We start from the raw sequence: 15,807 nt of genomic DNA, 5'->3' as shown, positions 1-15,807 counted from the left end.
GCAGTTGTCTTTCCAAATGGCTACAGCTACATGTAGCTCAGAAATGGTAAACTAAAAAATCTTTTTGTATTTGAACTCCTTCCAATTTCATTCAGCAGGATACTGGCAGACCACTTTCTGTGTTAATTATTTCTGTCCCGATTCCCTGGCCATACAGAGCATTGGATCGACAATATCACACTTCACCATTTGTTAATACTTCCAGCTGAACACAGAAAGAAATTGAAATAAAGGAATTTCACCCAGAGGCAAATCTCCGAAAGACGGGGAAGGGGAGAGAAGATGCCACTGGAGTCAGAAGAGACACATATCTCGCCGATCTGCAACAATCTCTCCTAGTTTTAGAAATCCTTAAGAGCAGAAGAATGACACATTGTATTAGTCACTGGAAAGCGCTTAATGGGTCTGATCCTGGAATGAATTACGCTGGCTTAAATCTGGAGTGACTCCAACAAAGTCAGAGATTAATCAAGAACTTTTAATGCCTGATTAGGAAAGACTGCCTCTGTGTTGCTGGCAGGTATAAATGAGAAGACCCGGGCATAAAATTACCTCATTGCTCCCACAAATCAGTGAGCTAAATGGCTACATCTTGACATTCACACCATCAGTAAATTATAGTGAGGCACAAAAATCTGGGAACAATTCAATGCGAGTGCAAAACAGAAGCTAAAAGCCAAAGTATATGAAGCCCACTAACACAAATGTTACCTGTTAAATCTCTACATAGCATCAAGCCTCTGGGAGAGCACAAGGGAACACAAGAGACGACGTTATCCAGAAAATATGTCCTGGAAGTCCTTTTACAAGAAATTGCACCAGGACTTTCTCATGGTTTGAGGAGTCTCTTGTTGCACAGCATTGACAAGCCCAGGTACTGGTTGTACCAGCAGGCCACGGCAAATCTGGCAATCCACATGTGCCACATGCACTGTACTTCTAGCTGTTGAGATAGATGTCACCTGAAATCAGCAGATATCTCACAAAAAAATACAAAATTAAATGAAATTGTTTCAACTCTGTGGCACGTCCTGTAAAATAGCAAGTACTGATAAGAGAAAACTAAGCTCCCCACGCACACACTGAATCCACATAATAATTAAATTACTTCAATTATGGAAACTAAACAGCAGCATTTGGAAGTAGAAAACAACAACAACAACAACAACACACACACACAAAAAAAAAACACACACAAAAAATGGGTTGTTTTCGGACAGACAAAATCAGTGATTTTCTCAATAAATTTTAAAACTGCAGCTGAAAGGTTCTGGTTAGAAAGATTGCAGTCTCCCTCTGAAGAACAAGCTTCTTGTTTTGACAAGGTGTGGAACAAAGGGATGCAGAGAAGTTGATGATGGACTATTTTAAAGCAACCTCATAGCCCTCACCATTATTTCTCTGGAGTTCTGTGGGACATTTTCAAAAAACAGCTCAGAGGGCTGAAGGAGTCTTGTTCACACACAAGAAGAATACATCTTAGCAGAAGCCAAGCTCTTTTGGAAATCCCAGTGAAAGCATATTGCTGTGCTGTTGCGTCAGGGGGGCTGGCTTTCCCCACACAGCTACTGAACTGATGCTACTACTGATACTCTAGTGAAAGTACTCCAGAAGTTATTTGGGAAAGATAAAAAAAAACAAAAACAAAAACAAAAAAACAGCATGGCAAAGCATCAGGAGCACCACAGTGCTGTGTTTCCTCACCCATAACGCCTACATCACCCAGCCAGTATTGCTTTCTGTCTTGAATCCTTCCTCAGGACTTTTCTCCTACTGCAATAATTCAGCCAGGAAAGTTTATAGTAGTAATTACTTCTACTCGGAATAACAATTTGTGACTTGATATGCAGGTGCCACTAGGGAGTTAGGAACCCATTGCTGCCCCACAAAGTCCCTTCCCTCAGTCCCAGCTCCCACTTTCTGCTGCCTGCATCCATGCTAGTGCAGACCTCTGTGGTCCACACATGGTGTCTGAACACAGGGTTGGGTTTAGTAAATAACAGAAAGAAGATTGAGGCAGGCTAGGCAGCCCTAGAATTTACTGCCCCAGTACAGGTTTCCTTGCACCCAGCCTTGGGCATTACAGGCACACCAATGTGTCACAACGGCATGTCATACTGATGTGTCACCACACTATTTTCCAGAAGGCAACACCTCCCCATGGGACACAAACTGTGTGTGTAGGTGTGTGAGGTGGAGATAAACTCGTTAATGATTGTGAGTTGCCCATTCACTGTACTGTAGGAATTTTGTGGATACTGAGGTTAGAATTTCATCTCTTCTGCTTTCATGGATTTAACTAAATCTCACCCAGGATTTTGAAACATGCCAGGATTAGAGAACAAACTCTTTAAACATAAGCCTATTTCTTACATTAAATTCCTCCAGCTGGGATCAGCAATAAAAGGAACAGTTTTGAGGTCTCCATCCTCACTGTGGCAGCCTGTAACAGGAACAGATTGGGCCCGGGCAGTGAGGGCTTTTACCGACCTTAACCTCTGGGCTCTGGGTTCTCACTACGGGGAAAGCCAGCTCTTACCTCAGCCGAACCCTCTACCCCCACATACAACTATTCGAAGAGAAATACTATCAGCTGACTAGACTGTAAGCTCTCTTTCTCAGAAAATCATTTTGTCTCAGTGCTCATGAGTTTGGATGGAGCACAGTTCAGCTGCAATCACCTAGCAAGCAGGATATGTGAGCAAAAAGTGGGTCCTTGTGGAAAACCCGTGCACCCAAAATCATCTTTGAAAAGCACATCCAGCGTTATACAGGTGCCTACTCAATTTATGATAGGAAACACACCTCAGCTGCAATGAAAACCAAGTGTGAAACCTTGCTCACAGAGAAGAAGGTTGCTGCAGCTCCATAGGTTGGAAGAGGCAGGTTATACGGGTCACTTTGTGAACCTGTTCTTTTGTCCCTCTGGCATCCAGCTGCATGGAAGCCCAGTCCCACCAGACCTTCTTGCCAACACTGGCCCATTTTCACAAGATAGTTAAGCCTCATGTCTTAGCATGCCCAGTAGCCCCAGCTGCACCCAGAGAAGTGTCCAGACACTCAAGGGAAAGAGTGTTCAGCAGACAGGGTTTATTCTCTCAGAAGTGATGCCTCTACCACCTTGGGCCTATCCACTGCCACTCACCTTTAAAGGAAGGAGACACAAGACTTGTCATGGCACAGACCTCGTGGTGCTGCCAAGGCTTTCCCTAGTGCCAGCTCATTGCAGAGCTGGGGGGGGTTGCTATGAGCTCTCACCTCATGGCAGATGACAAGCTCAGTCTCTCAGCATAAAGTCTTCTCTGCCCACTGTCCTGTACCCTCATTCTGCCTTCCCTGAGGCTCGGGGAGAAAGCACCATGGCCTGACAGCTCCGTGCGGGAGGTCTGCGCTGCAGCCCTGGAGAACAGGAGTGGAGAGTGCAGTGCACGCAGAGGCACTGAAGTCTGGTTCAAACATACTTCAAAGCTCGTGGAAGCCAACAGGGGTCTTACATGCCGCTACTGATATTCACATCAATCCAGAGCACTTTGTCCAAGTCCACACAGTGGGATCTCTACAGAGTTATAAATAGATCCCAATGCTCAGGACTCCCCCTACCATGCTCAGTCCTGTTCTTACTGCTCCCTGGATACACATGGCACTTGTGGATATTGTGTCTCATTTTTCCATTGACTACAATTCATTTCTCATCTTTCTAACGAAAAAAGAAAAGACCCACATCTTTGCTGGTACACTTGTTCATCTTTCCATCATGCTGATCCTTATTGCAAAAGAGATAATTGGGCAGTGGACTGTCAGGCAGACAACTGAAGGAGAGAATCTCACCAGAACATGATAATATGTCTCTGAAATCTCAACAAAAAATGCTCATAGAATTTTACCAGCTGACTTTGCTAAATACTGATACTCTTGTGTCCAGCATTTTTGGTTACTACAGGCAGATTTTGTGTCAGCTTCATGCTGTCTGAAGACCAACTTCATACATGGCCAAACCATGTCTGCTGGATAGTCCAAGCACACCTGGGGCTGGATACCTCTGGTCTGCAGCTACATTACTCTTGTTTTCAATGAGACAAGGACAAAGCATTGTGTGTTCATTATACTTAAAGCTAAGCATAATGTCTAGCAACAGAAACAAAGAAAATATATAGTGCAGTCAGTTTTATCCAAATTGTTGCAAGCTTTTATAGAACCATAAAGATCTGCAAAATGGTCTTTGTGTAAAACACTGCAACTCCAAACATAATAAAACTAAAATCAATGAACATTCTTTAAAATGAGTGAATACACCCACATAGTTCAAATTTCATTGTGTTTAGACACACAGTAGATGTTCTGATACATCAGCTTTGATTTTGCCTTCCCCTCCTCTCAGATATTCTTTTTATAAGTTTCCTGTATGAAATATGTTGAACCTGGGGGGCTGGGGGAAAGCAGTATTTGGTCTTAAGCATTCATTAAACATCTGTAGGAGTTAATACAAAGGAAGAATCTTTGAATAAATCTAAAAAATTAGGAAATTGTACTTCTGATCTTGACTTCATCCTCATGCATCAACTAACAAATTTCAGTTTTGTTCATCTTTATTGTGTTTAAACAAAACACTGAAAACAACAACCCTCACCCAACTGTTATATATAATTTCTAATGACAGGGTAGCTTTTGTTCTAAATGTACATGTAAAAGACTTTCACTTTAATATTCTAATTCTCAGCTCTTAACTTAAAATAGTGCTTTACAAGTGATCTCTACTGATAATGACATACATTTACATTAGAATTCCAACTCGATTTTCTACCTTTCATAATCTACATATATCTTTTGTTTTGTTTCAGATTCTTTTTCTTGCAGGTTATGTAGATTTGGCTGCAGTAGATTTTTTTCCCCAAAGAATATCCAAAAATACGTCTGCATATTATAGAGTTGGAAGAACTGTTTGTCACAGTCTGCTTGACAAAACAAGTCCTTTTTCTGTGTGCAAATTATTCAGAAGGCATTCAAGTAGTACAAATGCATTCATTATTAGAAATTATTCCATGAATTTCATAATTTGAGGCCAAAAAGGGACTATCAGTTCACCTACAGTTTGACCTCTTGTACCACATGGGCCACTACATTCCTCCCACGCACTAAACTCAAAGACTTCATTAGACTAAAATATTTCAGTCCTCAGATTAAATTGTGATTCGCTGGTTGAGAACAAGACAAAGCTGCCAGCAACATTGAAACCCCCTGCAATAGCAAAGAACTACTGAGACATGTCCAGATCATCCAAGTAGGTGAGACATAATTTTAATGAGCAGTAGGACGTAGATATCTGCAGAAGATCATAGGCTGCGCTATAGCAGACATCTACTCTCGCCTCAAGGCAATTAAGGAAGGCTGTGGGTCTCTAAGCATAAATGTCTAGTGCCACTTGACACTTCATTTGAGGTATCCTGGTTTGTCTGAACGCAGGACAGACAGCACAGCAGCAGCACAAACCTGCACACTGGGGAGGAGGCTGAAGACTAGATGTGCAAGGCAGCAACAAGTGGCGGCAGACCTTCTACTTCACAGCTACTATGAGTACTAAGACACACAAGTCCAGGTTCTTCATATGCAGCTCCATGGAGACTTAGGCAATATATCAGCTTAGAAAGCTGTTCAGCCCACCCAGACGTAGGTACCAAAGCTTAGTGCTCAGCTTGACAGACTCTCTTCTCATTAACTCTCTGCAATCCAAATCACCCTGAACGTCTCTAGGGATTCAGAAAAACATGAGGAAACAAAGAGTCCAGGATCCTCCAGGTAGATATGCATGCAAAAACTGTATTCCTGACCAAGAAAGTGCCTGACCAAAGCCCTGAAGCATGAGGTTTCATTAGACATCTCAACCAAGGAAATGGAAATGTAAAGATAAGGCCAATGGCAATGCTGACAATACCACCAAGCCCATGCCAGGCCACACCAAAACTCCCAGATCAACTGAGCACCCCTAGGCTGTGCAAGCAAGTGGCATTCCTGTGACCTGCTGCCTGAACAATGCATGGCTTACTAGTACCCTGTCTACTGTGGATTTCACTTGGAAAGTCTTCCCCTCACTGCGACAAGTGAGAATCTCAAATACTGCAAGTCTTGTGACAATACATCCTTATCCTCTACACCTCAGAGTGTACATTACAACTGGTTTTAACAGTTTGGTCCCTGCCTCTTGTAGACTTTGATATTTATGTTCCCTCTCCTTCACTACCCTGCTGTTGTGGGTTTGCAGATTAGGCCTGGGAGAAAACAAGAATGTGCCCATCTCTATGTACGAAACACTGTTTCTCCATGGCAAACAGTCAAATTTCACAGTCTGTGAAATCCAGGAGATGTGAAAATAGTGCAGTCGTGCACAGCTCTCCTCTCAGAAGTGCTAAGCAGAGAGCAGCTCTCCATAGCCCCACGGCTACGCATTTCCATAAAAGACAAGAATCAAGACCTTACCAAGCATTAGAGTTCTTTAAATCATAGGTAAAACTAATCTGTATTCCAATTTGAAGAAAGTCTCTGAAAGGACAAAACATGCATGTTGATGGCAGAGAGAAAAATCATATGTCTGTTCACTGGGAAAAAAAATCCAAGAATATTTAATGTGTGAAAATAGGACTCCAGTTATGCTGTTAAGAATAATGAAATCTAGGGTGCTAAGTACTCTATGTGTTGCTCTACAAGCTAAGCTGCCTGAGGCAGTTTTAATTTCTCTAGCCAATTTTTCTTAAATTCTCTTTAATTTACGCATTGACGTGTCCATCACAGGCAGAGGAGGGGCTGGACAAAGTGCACCCTGAGGCACTGCCTATCCCAGCCAGAGCTGAGCAAAGAGAGATGGAGCCAGGGTACCCCAGGAGTAGCCTCTCTACATATGTATATGTATATGTAGTATCAAAATAAACCTAGATTCTTTGCAGGTTTGGGTGGGTATGGTGTGGGCAGAGGAGAGGTCAGAGGGCAGAGCAAAGCAGCAGGAGGAGCAGACACAGTCCTTGCCAAGCTGCGGGACCAGCAGCTCCATCCACTGCCTCGTCCTGCTGCTCAATTTGCTTGGGTAGGGCTGAAGTAGTGCAGCCATTGCATTGAAGACCAAGGAAGGAAATACTTAGACTATTCTCATACTGCTCATTTAGGAATTTTTATTAATATTTTGATTTTTTTCTGGTCCTTTGGTTTAGCCTCTAGGCACCACCACACAAATTGGCTGCTCCAGGACCCCCTGCCATTTCTCACCAGCATAGATGTTATGCATCTTTTTTCGGGCAAACAAGATGCACTTTGATATTAACATTTTCAGTAGTCTCAAAATGTAAGTAGCTTGCCATACAATATCATGCTATTACCTTGTCGGAGCATTTCACTCCTCTTTTTTTTATTATTCCTCATAGCTACTTTCCTTGTCAGGAACAGGCTGAAATTAACTTGTCAAAATTATTAAATTTGAGAGGCAAACATAATTCAAAATTGGATAGACACAAACAAGTGACAACAGCAGGAGCGTGCACTTTGGGGGACTACACCAGGCATATTTGCATCTTACTCGTGAAATATGTATTTACCTCTACAAATCACTGTGGAGCTTGCTGGGGTTACACTTCACAGGAGTCACTGAGTTTAAGTCACATACCAACTGTTTGCAGCTTTGTGGGGCTGCCCAAATGCCATCAACAACCTCTGCAGCTGGGATTTCTTCTGGCATGCACCTGAAAGAGCAAAAATGGTGATTGTGAGATAGTGGAGACCATTCCTTTCTCTCTCTTGTGCGCAATCAGTCTTTAATGAAATAGCCCCTAAATATGTGGTTTGCCCATAGACTGCCAGGAAAACAATACTTCGGATTTGCATGATCTTCACTGTTTGTGCTCTACCAGGCAGAGCTGCTGTGCTTGCAGCAGCACACAGATTAAAGGGGAACAGCTGTGGAAAGACTAGAGTGTGTTTTGGGGGAACCCAAGGGCACACCTGGAGAAGCAAGGGCTCATGGTGACATCCTTGTGGAGTGCTCCACGTGGGAGTCAGAGCCCTCCTGCGGAGCAGAAATGAGGGATAGGTAAGTGTGCATGGCTTTGCAAGGAGGCATGCACAGTGCTGGCATGCAGGCATAGCAACCATGCTGCCCTGAGGCTACATGTGCCCACTGTGCATGACACCAGTAGGAGCAGCAATGCTGAGCAGCATGTTAACACACCCCTGGGCCTGAGCAGTTCTCCCACTCACAGCAAGCAGGGAGAGAGATGCAGGGATAGAGATGCACAGTACGGTCAGATCAACACAGTTCTTTCATGTAGCAGTCGAATCTGAAAGCACCCAATACCATTTTAGACAGCTCTCCACATTTAAGAACTGAAAATCAACAAACTATTGGCACTGCAACTTCAAAGAAGGACCTGCTCAACGTTCTCCATTTTCCAGAGATGAAAACCCTGAGTGAATGGGTTATGGATGTTTTTCTCTGTTTCAGTGCAAGATCTCCTCCCTCTTCTTCTCCACTCCTATCAGCAACCAGAAAACGTCCTCAAAACTTGATAGAAAGACAAGACACGTGAGATAGTATGTTATTCTCAATGGAGTTTTTGGAGCAGCTGAAGTTTTGAGCTCATCTACTGCTCTCTCTCTGATTCAGAATCGCATTTCTCCAAAATTTCAACCGTGATGAACTTTCCCAAAACAGAAGCAGCAAGCTGCTTCCCACCATCACATACTTGGCCTGTATCCCGTCTATCCATATGCAGCAGATGTAAATATAATTTACTGGCACAAGCAGCTTTCTGCACATGGCAACATTCTAAGTCTTCTTTAGCATCCATGTGAAGAAATAAACCATTCTACTGATACACTCGAATGCCCCAATAATGCTCCATAATGACCTGTGAATTGTGATCTTTCTTAATATGCATAGATCAATTACTCACATAATTATGTCTCACATCATTTTGCTGAATTGTTAATAATTCTCACCAAAGTAACAATGGTTCCTTACAGACAACACAAGTCTGCGCTTTGCTAGCTTCCATATATGGTAGACTTGTGCACAAATAGACTCAGTGCCAACACCAGTTGCATCAGTTAATTTTGGGCATGACCTCTTCCAGCTGTGCCCAATTACTGCAGGTAAAGCTTGAAAATTCTCCCAGCACATTAAGGATGTTCAGAGATGCTTTGGTGAGCGAATTGGAGCAAATGCAGATGATCTATCTTTCTACCCTATAGAAATTAAATGGCCAGAATGATGTTGCTTTAATCAGGGAGAAGAAGACTATAAAGTCAGAATGAAGTGTTCTGGATGGAGACAACCTGTCTGGTGACGATGGGAAATCCTGCGTATCAGCACATTCCTTCTTGGCTTCGTCCCCGCTCACTGGATGTGACTCAAAGGAAATGCTGGGCTTCAGTTTCTTCATCAGCAAAATGGGGATAATATTTCCACTTATGCAAGTCACTTTAAGTGGAAAGCACTGCATTCATGCAAGATAGCATTATCGTGCCAGTACACCACAGAGTTTTTCACTTTCTGCCTGGAACATTTCATACAAATCCCTCCACATATGGAACAGAATGAGGATTGCAGACTGCAGAAAATGTGATTTTTCGGGAGCTGACAGTGCCACTTACATTTGTGTGTCTTTGCATTTCAAACAGTCAGCCTTGGCAATGATATTTGCCTCATCTGGTGGCTGTTCTGAACTGAGCTGACCGCAGCATACTCCTGGCAGAGCTGGGCAGCACAGGACTGGCACGTGCTTCTCAGCGCTCACGCCTTGGAGCAGGGGGATCAATGCTTTGCGTCCTCTTGCCCCACGGGCACTGCCATAATGCCTGGCTGTTGCCCCATGTCCTCTGAGCCCGCCTGGCCCCATTGGGGCTACTCATGAAGCTCAGTGAAGCCCTGTGAGCTCAAGACTAGACTGAGAACATGCATCATATGTCGTGTGGCCATCAAAGAAAGAGGAATTATATTTTAATTACTGTATTTATCTCAGAGAACACAACGGTTAGTTTTTCTAATGAAAATAAATGGAATAAAGCCTAACAGACTTGTGGTAGTAGAGCCATTAAATGTTCCATCTAAATAGGGTGTAGATATCTGGGGTGCAATTAGGCTCCTGAGCTGAGTGCTTCTCAGTGTAAGTGTGCGGATGCACTCTAACCTGAATCTAATTCTGCACGGAGGCCAAAGCAGAGGAGCTCTATTTGTGTTGTAATGATTTAGTAGAAATGGGCAACATTACATTTCAGCTCCCTTTTGGTCAACGAGCACGTTAGGACTTTCAGTGCACACTACTCAAGATCTAATTGCTTTTAGCAACTCCTGCACACAGAAGATGCATCATCGCAGTAAATGCAGTGCCTTGGTGTGAAGCAGAGGCAGAGAGAAGCAATGGCCACTAGCAGCACACGGCATACAGTACAAGAGCCTTGGAACTAGCTCCAGTCACAGGTATCCCACCACCGCTTGTAAAAACAGAACTGAAGAAATAATTCAAAATGAATAATCTATTTGATGAATTTTGCCTCTCTTTGAACAAGGAATACATACATACATATATATATATATATATATATATATATATATATGCATACATATATATATATATAAAAGTCACTCACGCCATTTTGGATTTATTTGTTATTCAAATATATTCAGCAACATTCTTTTCACTATATATTTTCTTTAACTCTATGTATTAATCATTAAAGATGCACTGTCTCGCTGTGATTGGCCAGATGTGCCACATGACACAAGTTTTCTTCTGTGAGCAGCTGAGGATGCCGGCACTTCTGGAGTAATCCTTATGCATGCAAAATTGAAAATTCAGTTTTGACAAATATTTGCATGTGCATCTTCAGAATCCACTTGCTGCCAAGAAAACTGTCAGTAAAATTCAGCACTTCTTAAATTTGTAAAATGTGAGAACTAAAACATGCATTTTAGCATTTGCATTTAACTTAATTAATTTTTTCCCCCAGTTTTATCTGGAACTTTTAGAAGAATGTATCTCCCCTTAAAGGCTGCAGCACTGCCCACTCTGACAGAGTTACATTTCCAAGCCACTGCTTCTGCTATCGCACAGCTCTCCAGCTATCAGCTTTCCTAAAAGATGGCCTTTTTCTAAATGGGCAAATACTTCATGAATTGTATGGGAGCTTTCAAAAGTCAGGTGGTTTGCCCTGATGGATGATACGTGTGTTGTTCCTGCATTAAATATTCCCTCAATTATTGAACGGTTCCTGTTGCACTGTGGATTTGAGAACAACTCACTGAATGCATCCATGATGATTTAAGTATCAGATGTGACTTAAGGGAAAAAACCAATCCACCAGAGAAAGTTCTCCTCTTGACTTCTTGCTTTACTGAAGCAGCTGCAGGAGCAGCACTCACTGCCCCGCTCAGGAGCCCCCTGCACTACCTCCAGCCCCCATGGCTGTGGGCATCCACCAGCCCAGCCATGTTCCCAAAGGCTCCCAAGGCAGTAATCACCCAGCTGTGCAATAAGCATGGTGCCTGCATGTGTGTGTTTGCCAAAGAACTGGTACATCTAACTTCTGGATTTGTATGTTAATAAATCCCTAGGTTTATCCCTAAAGCAGCCTCCTGGCGTGCACGTGCAAGGACATGCATTACAAAAATTAGGGTCCATCTATTCTTCAGTTGCACCTGACCCATATTTCCCTAAGTGCACCCAGCAGAGCAGTAACTCAGTGTATTTGTTAAGATTCTACAGGATCCATGGCATGGCTTGGCTCAGCCTCCATTGCCCTGGATGGAGATGAGCACTGCCTGAGGCCACACACATTCTGCAGTCAAGAGAGGGTCACTGCCAGCATGGTGGGGCAGCTGGAACATGGCAGGGCTCTCTGGCATAGCAACAGCCAGCAGCCAGCCCAGGCACATGAGGGTGTCCCATCAAAGAATCATTCAGTTTTGAGAAGATCACTAAGATCATCCAGCCCAACCTCAACCCATCCCACCATGTCCACTAACCATGTTTCTCAGTGCCACATCTACACAGTTCTTGAACATCTGTAGGGATGGTGACACCATCACCTCCTTGGGCAGTCTATGCCAGGCACCTCGCTATTCCTTCTGAGAAGAAACTTTTCTTAATACTCAACTTCAAGGATCAGCTACAAACCCACAATGGGGCATTAACTCATTCAGCAAACAAATCTGGTGCTTCAGTTGCCATGCAGGACAATTTAAGTGCCTTAATTTACACATCACAGCAAGCTTTTCCTACCACAAATCAATACACTTGCATAGGATCTTAAAATAATCAGCACCATGCTCCTGCATATATTTCTTAAATAGGTACAAATTCCTTAATGAAAGCCAGAATCCCATTGCCAGCCCCATTTTTAGCTCACATGCAAACTGCGCTTACAGTGAAGCACAGCTGCACCAAGGCCCTGGAAACGCAGCATCCCGGGCCACATACAGGTGCACACAGTCTCCTCATGCCACCCTGCAGGAGGGGAACCAGCAGTGGGGCTGTGCCCAGATGCACCCCTGCAAGGGAAGCATGCAAAGGGGGGGAAGGATGGACAAAGCATGTTTCCCCTAGGAAAGCAACCACCCTGATGCTTGCCAAAACCCAAACTGAAGCCTCTACTCATGGTCAGCTCACTTTCCATGTCTTGTTTGATTTCTTGTTCTTCCACCTAGGAACGGTGCAAAGAACCACTGTGGTGGCCATTCCCTAGCAAGGTACGGTCCTGTTGTTCCTCATCTCTTTGCACTTCTCATGCTTAATTTGGTTTTCACTGAATCATTGTTGTTGTTTTTTTAATATTTATTACTCATGGTTGAAGCATGTCAAACTTTACAAAACTTTAAGCAGAGGGAATGATAAAAAGTGTCTTGAAAATCCTATTTGCCCCTTAATAATTTAATTCTGCAGAAAGGGAAATCAAAGCATCACAAATTGATTGCTATGAAACAAATTACAATTATTTCCACACATCCAAATAAATCTACTAATTTTAGGCATCTGACTTCAGGCATTAGATGGAATATGCAAATGCACATGTTGAAACGATGGCCGTGTCTCTAGAGCTCCTTTCTGATCCCTCTGTTCTTACTCGATGCCTGATCATTCTAGACTGCTATTGAGACATGCAGTAAATTAGCTGCCTTATGCTTTGCCTGTTAAAAACGTTAAAAAGCGTGGCTGCAAAGCTCCATTGACACCTTTAGGCACCCAGCACTGGCTCCTCTTTTCTGGAATGCAGATGCCAGTGTCCATGGCTGCTCTCCCCAAGCATGCCTCCAATTAGGCCATTCTGCTGCTGCAGCCATTAGCCAGAGCCCTCTACCCTGCTTTTAGTAAGAACAGCGTGCAATGAATTGTCCCTGTGAACACAACTTTTCCACATATATTTTAAGAAGTGCACTTGTTCCGCTGTCACACTTCTTCACGTAAGAGAAGTCACCTGATATTGTTAGTGACATACTAGTCTAGTGTGGCATTTAATATTAGGCTTCATATAACTCACAGGGATGGCAGAGCAATCTCAGGTAATCAAAATAAATGAAGACTGCCTGAATAATGCATTTGTTAAATCTAAATAACATACAGTGGATACCTTTTTTTCCAGGAAAATGGGACTCAGGTGCAGTATTGATTGAGAAGATAAAGACAGGTGTTTTCAATTCCTATATTGTGGAAGCAGAGAGGACTTTGATAATGTAACAATCATCTTTTGTTATTTTGCTGCAGCCCAATACAGCTAAAATCAATTTTTCATTGTACTCATTTACAGGAAAAGGGGATAATGGCAGGGACAACACGGCTTTAATAGAAAGAATAAGTCATGATTTAATTCAGATGTTGTACTACAGCTACAAGTTGGAAGATATATTTGGGCATACAGAAACAGTACAAAGGAGGCTGCATGCCTTCGAATAGAAATCATGGCTCCACATTCCTATTTATTGGTAGTTAGGTGGAATGATGCAGCATTATCCTGACAGCAACAAGAAGCAAGAACCTTTTAAAGCAGGAAAAAAAAAAAAAAAAAAGCTGTAGGATTACGAGCAGCCTTTAGGAAAATAAAATAAAAGGCAGCAGAAAAGGGCACATTTAGGTCTTCATTAATATTTGTATTTAAGTAAAAATGACAAGCAGAAAAATCTGAAGAGAGGCCGAGTTCCCAATCAATGTGAGGCTTCTTTGTGCAATTGATATCTTTCACAAATATCTCAGGCATTTTTTGATAAATTTTGTTCTCATGGAAAGTACTCAGGATGATGATAAAATAATGATTTTTTTTTTCTGGCAAAATAGATTGCTTCATGACTTCTTGAATGAAACACAAATCTAAGAGCGACAGTGGTTGGGGCTGGATTAGTCCCCTGGGGTTACATCCAGTGTATGAAATTTCATAGCTTTTCTGGGGAGTTCAATAGTGCTCTTCTCTGTGGTGAGATGCTGTCAAACGACCCCTGAAAAACCACCCCCACAGGCTGAGCTTTGGAAATGTTGTCACTGGAAACCACCAGGAGTTAATTTAGCCCAGGTATAGCCCTGAAATCTTCTGCATGTCACATTTCTGGGCAGAGCTCATTAGGCCCATCTAAATCTGAGTTTCATCGCAGACTCTGGAGTAATTCAGGACCCAAAGCCATGCTTTAAAGGTGATTTCTATATCTCACAGATCTGCAACTGAATCTTAGCCTCTGCTTTTAACAAGCAACTTCTGCAGAAAAGCAGACAAAAGGAGTAAAATCCTTGCTTGGCATTTCAGGCTTTCCCTGAAGAGGAACCTGGTCTAGCCCTAACGCTCTGTAAATCTGAGCTCATGTTTCTCTCTGAGGAGTAAGGGAAAATGAAAAGAGTAAAACAAGAAAAATCAGAGAGCGGAATTAACCCCTTCTCTAGCAGCAGCATCTTCCTGCTGGAGGAGCTCCAGCTCTGAAATGGCCAGCTCAGCACTGTGTAGAAGGTGCAGTATGGGACAGCTCAGGAGAGGTGCAGGTGTCCCACCAGGTGGATCTGTTCCAGTTCGGGGGCACAATGCTGCAAACACCGAAGATCTCAAATATAGCAAGGAAGAATTTAAATTATGAGTTTGATCCTATACAAGCACAGCCTCACTGGCATAGGATCTCAATCCATGTTGCAAGATAGAAGAACATGGCTTATCCACCTTTTCCTTACTGTCTCAGTCCAGAAGTGGGTATCTGTCTCCCCATGGCATATGAGAAAGGACAGGCAGCTAGCCTCTCCCCTACGCCCTTTTCAAGGGCCTGAGGCATTTGAAAAAATGAGCTCTTGATCACTGCCTGTCCAGCAGCTACAATATTACCTGACAAAGATGTATGGCCTTTTACATATGTAATATATGCCTTTTAATAGAAGAAAAAACCCTCCCTTCACCACTGGAAGGGAAATTCCAGCATTCTTCACTTCCTCATCCTTGAAGGTAGAGCTGCCTTTTTGGATAAACTTAATCTCCTCTTCATTCCCTTTCTCTCCTCTCCTTTATTTTTTCTTTTCTGTCTCCTTTTTTTCCTTTTCATTAAAGGTTTGTTGATACCGGTGCATACTGTTTAGTTTGCAATGACATGGTTCAGGAGGGAATTCCCCACAAAAACAAGTTCTTGGGGAAGAACCGGCATTCAGGATAGTACCCGATCTCACAAGTCAGGGATTTCTATTAATCCTTTCTTAACATGGAAGAAGTCTCTAACCAGCTCTGACCTAGCCAGCACGTGAACATGGTGAAAGCTATGCCCTTCCAAATATTGCTCAGAGCTCCCAAAAGGCCCTTCATGCCCTGTGCAACTGA

The 15,807-nt window shown here is 42.9% G+C and overlaps 1 long non-coding RNA gene across 11 annotated transcripts in view; it reads right to left on the bottom strand.

The window, feature by feature from the left end:
• Positions 1–15,807, bottom strand: part of LOC104912274 (uncharacterized) — a 92,638-nt gene that overhangs the window by 12,387 nt on the left and 64,444 nt on the right. For all 11 annotated transcript variants that reach the window (XR_014885344.1, XR_014885340.1, XR_014885345.1 and 8 more), the window contains one exon: positions 7,578–7,721. This is a non-coding gene — a long non-coding RNA (uncharacterized LOC104912274). The remainder of the gene's footprint in view (positions 1–7,577; positions 7,722–15,807) is intronic.

This window comes from Meleagris gallopavo, chromosome 10 (genome assembly GCF_905368555.1).
Source record: "Meleagris gallopavo chromosome 10, MGAL_WU_HG_1.1, whole genome shotgun sequence".
Taxonomy (NCBI): domain Eukaryota; kingdom Metazoa; phylum Chordata; class Aves; order Galliformes; family Phasianidae; genus Meleagris; species Meleagris gallopavo.
Note: the sequence above shows the minus strand (reverse complement) of the source record. Positions and strands in the feature narration are given on the sequence as shown.